The sequence below is a fragment of the Tachypleus tridentatus genome, unplaced genomic scaffold (genome assembly GCF_004210375.1).
Source record: "Tachypleus tridentatus isolate NWPU-2018 unplaced genomic scaffold, ASM421037v1 Hic_cluster_1, whole genome shotgun sequence".
Classification (NCBI taxonomy): domain Eukaryota; kingdom Metazoa; phylum Arthropoda; class Merostomata; order Xiphosura; family Limulidae; genus Tachypleus; species Tachypleus tridentatus.
The window spans coordinates 17,017,533-17,026,455 of record NW_027467777.1 but is presented as its reverse complement, the minus strand read 5'-3'; positions in this window follow the sequence as shown (position 1 = coordinate 17,026,455).

Genomic DNA, 8,923 nt, shown 5'->3' with positions numbered 1-8,923 from the left:
TTAATTTGAACTAGTGTTGTAATTATTCAATAGTTCCACAGATAAGAAATCGTTTTAATATGAACTAGTGTTGTAATTATTCAGTTGTTCCACAGATAACAAGTTGTTTTTTAATATGAACTAGTGTTGTAACTATTCAGTCTTTCCACAGATAACAAGTTGTTTTAATTTGAACTAGTGTTGTAACTATTCAGCCGTTCCACAGATAACAAGTTGTTTTAATTTGAACTAGTGTTGTAACTATTCAATCGTTCCACAGATAACAAGTTGTTTTTTTTAATTTGAACTAGTGTTGTAACTATTCAATCGTTCCACAGATAACAAGTTGTTTTTTAATTTGAACTAGTGTTGTAACTATTCAATCGTTCCACAGATAACAAGTTGTTTTAATTTGAACTAGTGTTGTAACTATTCAATCGTTCCACAGATAACAAGTTCTTTTTAATTTGAACTAGTGTTGTAACTATTCAATCGTTCCACAGATAACAAATTATTTTTTAATTTGAACTAGTGTTGTAACTATTCAGTCGTTCCACAGATAACAAGTTGTTTTAATTTGAACTAGTGTTGTAACTATTCAATCGTTCCACAGATAACAAGTTGTTTTAATTTGAACTAGTGTTGTAACTATTCAATCGTTCCACAGATAACAAGTTGTTTTTAATTTGAACTAGTGTTGTAACTATTCAATCGTTCCACAGATAACAAGTTGTTTTTAATTTGAACTAGTGTTGTAACTATTCAATCGTTCCACAGATAACAAGTTGTTTTTAATTTGAACTAGTGTTGTAACTATTCAATCGTTCCACAGATAACAAGTTGTTTTTTAATTTGAACTAGTGTTGTAACTATTCAATCGTTCCACAGATAACAAGTTGTTTTTTAATTTGAACTAGTGTTGTAACTATTCAATCGTTCCACAGATAACAAGTTGTTTTTAATTTGAACTAGTGTTGTAACTATTCAATCGTTCCACAGATAACAAATTGTTTTTAATTTGAACTAGTGTTGTAACTATTCAATCGTTCCACAGATAACAAATTGTTTTTAATTTGAACTAGTGTTGTAACTATTCAGTCGTTCCACAGATAACAAGTTGTTTTTTTAATTTGAACTAGTGTTGTAACTATTCAATCGTTCCACAGATAACAAGTTGTTTTTAATTTGAACTAGTGTTGTAACTATTCAATCGTTCCACAGATAACAAGTTGTTTTTTAATTTGAACTAGTGTTGTAACTATTCAATCGTTCCACAGATAACAAGTTGTTTTTAATTTGAACTAGTGTTGTAACTATTCAATCGTTCCACAGATAACAAGTTGTTTTTAATTTGAACTAGTGTTGTAACTATTCAATCGTTCCACAGATAACAAATTGTTTTTTAATTTGAACTAGTGTTGTAATTATTCAATTGTTCCACAGATAACAAGTTGTTTTTAATATGAACTAGTGTTGTAATTATTCAGTTGTTCCACAGATAACAAGTTGTTTTAATAAAACTAGTGTTGTAACTATTCAGTCGTTCCACAGATAACAAGTTGTTTTTAATTTGAACTAGTGTTGTAACTATTCAATCGTTCCACAGATAACAAGTTGTTTTTAATTTGAACTAGTGTTGTAACTATTCAATCGTTCCACAGATAACAAAGAATTTGAACGTTCCACAGATAACAAGTTGTTTTTTAATTTGAACTAGTGTTGTAACTATTCAATCGTTCCACAGATAACTAGTGTTGTAACTATTCAGCCGTTCCACAGATAACAAGTTGTTTTAATTTGAACTAGTGTTGTAACTATTCAATCGTTCCACAGATAACAAGTTGTTTTTAATTTGAACTAGTGTTGTAACTATTCAATCGTTCCACAGATAACAAGTTGTTTTTAATTTGAATTTGAACTAGTGTTGTAATTATTCAATCGTTCCACAGATAACAAGTTGTTTTTAATTTGAACTAGTGTTGTAACTATTCAGTCGTTCCACAGATAACAAGTTGTTTTTTTAATTTGAACTAGTGTTGTAACTATTCAATCGTTCCACAGATAACAAGTTGTTTTTAATTTGAACTAGTGTTGTAACTATTCAATCGTTCCACAGATAACAAGTTGTTTTTAATTTGAACTAGTGTTGTAACTATTCAATCGTTCCACAGATAACAAGTTGTTTTAATTTGAACTAGTGTTGTAACTATTCAATCGTTCCACAGATAACAAGTTGTTTTAATTTGAACTAGTGTTGTAACTATTCAATCGTTCCACAGATAACAAGTTGTTTTTAATTTGAACTAGTGTTGTAACTATTCAATCGTTCCACAGATAACAAGTTGTTTTTAATTTGAACTAGTGTTGTAACTATTCAATCGTTCCACAGATAACAAGTTATTTTTTTAATTTGAACTAGTGTTGTAACTATTCAGTCGTTCCACAGATAACAAGTTGTTTTAATTTGAACTAGTGTTGTAACTATTCAATCGTTCCACAGATAACAAGTTGTTTTTAATTTGAACTAGTGTTGTAACTATTCAATCGTTCCACAGATAACAAGTTGTTTTTAATTTGAACTAGTGTTGTAAATATTCAATAGTTCCACAGATAAGAAATCGTTTTTAATATGAACTAGTGTTGTAATTATTCAATAGTTCCACAGATAAGAAATCGTTTTTAATATGAACTAGTGTTGTAATTATTCAGTTGTTCCACAGATAACAAGTTGTTTTTTTAATATAAACTAGTTTTGTAACTATTCAGTTGTTCCACAGATAACAAGTTGTTTTTAATTTGAACTAGTGTTGTAACTACTCAGCCGTTCCACAGATAACAAGTTGTTTTTAATTTGAACTAGTGTTGTAACTATTCAATCGTTCCACAGATAACAAGTTGTTTTTAATTCGAACAAGTGTTGTAACTATTCAAACGTTCCAAAAATAACAACTTCTTTTTAATTTGAACTAGTGTTGTAACTATTCAATCGTTCCACAGGTAACAAATTATTTTTAATTTGAACTAGTGTTGTAATTATTCAGTCGTTCCACAGATAACAATTTGTTTTTAATTTGAACTAGTGTTGTAACTACTCCGTCGTTTCACAGATAACAAGTTGTTTTTAATTTCAACTAGTGTTGTAATTAATCAATAGTTCCACAGATAAGAAATCGTTTTTAATATGAACTAGTGTTGTAATTATTCAATAGTTCCACAGATAACAAGTTGTTTTTAATTCGAACAAGTGTTGTAACTATTCAAACGTTCCAAAAATAACAACTTCTTTTTAATTTGAACTATTGTTGTAACTATTCAATCGTTCCACAGGTAACAAATTATTTTTTAATTTGAACTAGTGTTGTAATTATTCAGTCGTTCCACAGATAACAAGTTGTTTTTAATTTCAACTAGTGTTGTAATTATTCAATAGTTCCACAGATAAGAAATCGTTTTTAATATGAACTAGTGTTGTAATTATTCAATAGTTCCACAGATAAGAAATCGTTTTTATATGAACTAGTGTTGTAATTATTCAGTTGTTCCACAGATAACAAGTTGTTTTTTTAATATAAACTAGTTTTGTAACTATTCAGTCGTTCCACAGATAACAAGTTGTTTTTAAATTGAACTAGTGTTGTAACTACTCAATCGTTCCACAGATAACAAGTTGTTTTTAATTTGAACTAGTGTTGTAACTACTCAGCCGTTCCACAGATAACAAGTTCTTTTTAATTTGAACTAGTGTTGTGACTATTCAATCGTTCCACAGATAACAAGTTGTTTTTAATTTGAACTAGTTTTGTAACTATTCAATCGTTCCACAGATAACAAGTTGTTTTTAATTCGAACAAGTGTTGTAACTATTCAATCGTTCCAAAAATAACAACTTCTTTTTAATTTGAACTAGTATTGTGACTATTCAATCGTTCCACAGGTAACAAATTATTTTTTAATTTGAACTAGTGTTTTAATTTTCAGTCGTTCTACAGATAACAAGTTGTTTTTAATTTGAACTAGTGTTGTAACTACTCAGCCGTTCCACAGATAACAAGTTGTTTTAATTTGAACTAGTTTTGTGACTATTCAATCGTTCCACAGATAACAAGTTGTTTTTAATTTGAACTGGTGTTGTAACTATTCAATCGTTCCACAGATAACAAATTGTTTTTAATTTCAACTAGTGTTGTAATTATTCATTTGTTCCACAGATAAGAAATCGTTTTTAATATGAACTAGTGTTGTAATTATTCAGTTGTTCCACAGATAACTTGTTGTTTTTTAATATAAACTAGTGTTGTAACTATTCAGTCTTTCCACAGATAACAAGCTGTTTTAGTTTGAACTAGTGTTGTAACTACTCAGCCGTTCCACAGATAACAAGTTGTTTTTAATTTGAACTAGTATTGTGACTATTCAATCGTTCCACAGATAACAAATTATTTTTTTTTAATTTCAACTAGTGTTGTAATTATTCAGTCGTTCCACAGATAACAAGTTGTTTTTAATTTGAACTAGTTTTGTAACTACTCAGTCGTTTCACAGATAACAAGTTGTATTTTAATATGAACTAGTGTTATAACTATTCAATCGTTCCAAAGATAACAAGTTCTTTTTAATTTGAACTAGTGTTGTAACTCTTCAATCGTTCTACAGATAAGTTGTTTTTAATTTGAACTAGTGTTGTAACTATTCAGTCTTTCCACAGATAACAAGTTGTTTTTAATTTGAACTAGTGTTCTAACTACTCAGCCGTTCCACAGATAACAAGTTGTTTTTAATTTGAACTAGTATTGTGACTATTCAATCGTTCCACAGATAACAAGTTGTTTTTAATTTGAACTAGTGTTGTAACTATTCAATCGTTCCACAGATAACAAATGTTTTTAATTTCAACTAGTGTTGTAACTATTCATTCTTTCCACAGATAACAAATTGTTTTTAATATGAACTAGTGTTGTAATTATTCAGTTGTTCCACAGATAACAAGTTGTTTTTTAATTTAAACTAGTGTTGTAACTATTCAGTCGTTCCACAGATAACAAGTTGTTTTTAATTTGAACTAGTGTTGTAACTATTCAATCGTTCCACAGATAACAAGTTGTTTTAATTTGAACTAGTGTTGTAACTATTCAATCGTTCCACAGATAACAAGTTGTTTTAATTTGAACTAGTGTTGTAACTATTCAATCGTTCCACAGATAACAAATTGTTTTTTTAATTTGAACTAGTGTTGTAATTATTCAATCGTTCCACAGATAACAAGTTGTTTTTAATTTGAACTAGTGTTGTATCTACTCAGTCGTTTCACAGATAACAAGTTGTATTTTAATATGAACTAGTGTTATAACTATTCAGTCGTTCCACAGATAAGAAGTTGTTTTTAATTTGAACTAGTGTTGTAACTATTCAATCGTTCCACAGATAACAAGTTGTTTTAATTTGAACTAGTGTTGTAACTATTCAATCGTTCCACAGATAACAAATTGTTTTTAATAATGAACTAGTGTTGTAATTATTCAATCGTTCCACAGATAACAAGTTGTTTTTTAATTTGAACTAGTGTTGTAACTATTCAATCGTTCCACAGATAACAAGTTGTTTTTAATTTGAACTAGTGTTGTAACTATTCAATCGTTCCACAGATAACAAGTTGTTTTTAATTTGAACTAGTGTTGTAGCTATTCAATCGTTCCACAGATAACAAGTTGTTTTAATTTGAACTAGTGTTGTAACTATTCAATCGTTCCACAGATAACAAGTTGTTTTAATTTGAACTAGTGTTGTAACTATTCAATCGTTCCACAGATAACAAGTTGTTTTTAATTTGAACTAGTGTTGTAACTATTCAATCGTTCCACAGATAACAAGTTGTTTTTAATTTGAACTAGTGTTTTATCTATTCAATCGTTCCACAGATAACAAGTTGTTTTTAATTTGAACTAGTGTTGTAATTATTCAATCGTTCCACAGATAACAAGTTGTTTTTAATTTGAACTAGTGTTGTAACTATTCAATCGTTCCACAGATAACAAGTTGTTTTTAATTTGAACTAGTGTTGTAACTATTCAATCGTTCCACAGATAACAAGTTGTTTTTAATTTGAACTAGTGTTGTAACTATTCAATCGTTCCACAGATAACAAGTTGTTTTTAATTTGAACTAGTGTTGTAACTATTCAATCGTTCCACAGATAACAAGTTGTTTTAATTTGAACTAGTGTTGTAACTATTCAATCGTTCCACAGATAACAAGTTGTTTTTTTAATTTGAACTAGTGTTGTAACTATTCAATCGTTCCACAGATAACAAGTTGTTTTTAATTTGAACTAGTGTTGTAACTATTCAATCGTTCCACAGATAACAAGTTGTTTTTAATTTGAACTAGTGTTGTAACTATTCAATCGTTCCACAGATAACAAGTTGTTTTTAATTTGAACTAGTGTTGTAACTATTCAATCGTTCCACAGATAACAAGTTGTTTTAATTTGAACTAGTGTTGTAACTATTCAATCGTTCCACAGATAACAAGTTGTTTTTAATTTGAACTAGTGTTGTAACTATTCAATCGTTCCACAGATAACAAGTTGTTTTTAATTTGAACTAGTGTTGTAACTATTCAATCGTTCCACAGATAACAAGTTGTTTTAATTTGAACTAGTGTTGTAACTATTCAATCGTTCCACAGATAACAAATTGTTTTAATTTGAACTAGTGTTGTAATTATTCAATCGTTCCACAGATAACAAGTTGTTTTAATTTGAACTAGTGTTGTAACTATTCAATCGTTCCACAGATAACAAGTTGTTTTAATTTGAACTAGTGTTGTAACTATTCAATCGTTCCACAGATAACAAGTTGTTTTTAATTTGAACTAGTGTTGTAACTATTCAATCGTTCCACAGATAACAAATTGTTTTTAATTTGAACTAGTGTTGTAATTATTCAGTTGTTCCACAGATAACAAGTTGTTTTTTTAATATGAACTAGTGTTGTAATTATTCAGTCGTTCCACAGATAACAAGTTTTTTTTAATTTGAACTAGTGTTGTAACTATTCAATCGTTCCACAGATAACAAGTTGTTTTAATTTGAACTAGTGTTGTAACTATTCAATCGTTCCACAGATAACAAGTTGTTTTAATTTGAACTAGTGTTGTAACTATTCAATCGTTCCACAGATAACAAATTGTTTTTTTTAATTTGAACTAGTGTTGTAACTATTCAGTCGTTCCACAGATAACAAGTTGTTTTTAATTTGAACTAGTGTTGTAACTATTCAATCGTTCCACAGATAACAAGTTGTTTTTAATTTGAACTAGTGTTGTAACTATTCAATCGTTCCACAGATAACAAGTTGTTTTTAATTTGAACTAGTGTTGTAACTATTCAATCGTTCCACAGATAACAAGTTGTTTTTTAATTTGAACTAGTGTTGTAACTATTCAATCGTTCCACAGATAACAAGTTGTTTTTTTAATTTGAACTAGTGTTGTAACTATTCAATCGTTCCACAGATAACAAGTTGTTTTTAATTTGAACTAGTGTTGTAACTATTCAATCGTTCCACAGATAACAAGTTGTTTTTAATTTGAACTAGTGTTGTAACTATTCAATCGTTCCACAGATAACAAGTTGTTTTTAATTTGAACTAGTGTTGTAACTATTCAATCGTTCCACAGATAAGAAATTGTTTTTAATTTGAACTAGTGTTGTAATTATTCAATCGTTCCACAGATAACAAGTTGTTTTTTTTAATATGAACTAGTGTTGTAACTATTCAGTCGTTCCACAGATAACAAGTTGTTTTTAATTTGAACTAGTGTTGTAACTATTCAATCGTTCCACAGATAACAAGTTGTTTTTAATTTGAACTAGTGTTGTAACTATTCAATCGTTCCACAGATAACAAGTTGTTTTAATTTGAACTAGTGTTGTAACTATTCAATCGTTCCACAGATAACAAGTTGTTTTAATTTGAACTAGTGTTGTAACTATTCAATCGTTCCACAGATAACAAGTTGTTTTTTAATTTGAACTAGTGTTGTAACTATTCAATCGTTCCACAGATAACAAGTTGTTTTAATTTGAACTAGTGTTGTAACTATTCAATCGTTCCACAGATAACAAGTTGTTTTAATTTGAACTAGTGTTGTAACTATTCAATCGTTCCACAGGTAACAAATTATTTTTTAATTTGAACTAGTGTTGTAATTATTCAGTCGTTCCACAGATAACAAGTTGTTTTAATTTGAACTAGTGTTGTAACTATTCAGCCGTTCCACAGATAACAAGTTGTTTTAATTTGAACTAGTATTGTGACTATTCAATCGTTCCACAGATAACAAGTTGTTTTAATTTGAACTAGTGTTGTAACTATTCAATCGTTCCACAGATAACAAATTGTTTTAATTTGAACTAGTGTTGTAATTATTCAATCGTTCCACAGATAAGAAATCGTTTTAATATGAACTAGTGTTGTAATTATTCAGTTGTTCCACAGATAACAAGTTGTTTTTAATATAAACTAGTGTTGTAACTATTCAGTCGTTCCACAGATAACAAGTTGTTTTTAATTTGAACTAGTGTTGTAACTATTCAGCCGTTCCACAGATAACAAGTTGTTTTTAATTTGAACTAGTGTTGTAACTATTCAATCGTTCCACAGATAACAAATTATTTTTTTAATTTGAACTAGTGTTGTAATTATTCAGTCGTTCCACAGATAACAAGTTGTTTTTAATTTGAACTAGTGTTGTAACTACTCAATCGTTCCACAGATAACAAGTTGTTTTTAATTTGAACTAGTGTTGTAACTATTCAATCGTTCCACAGATAACAAGTTGTTTTTAATTTCAACTAGTGTTGTAATTATTCAATAGTTCCACAGATAAGAAATCGTTTTAATTTGAACTAGTGTTGTAATTATTCAATTAGTTCCACAGATAA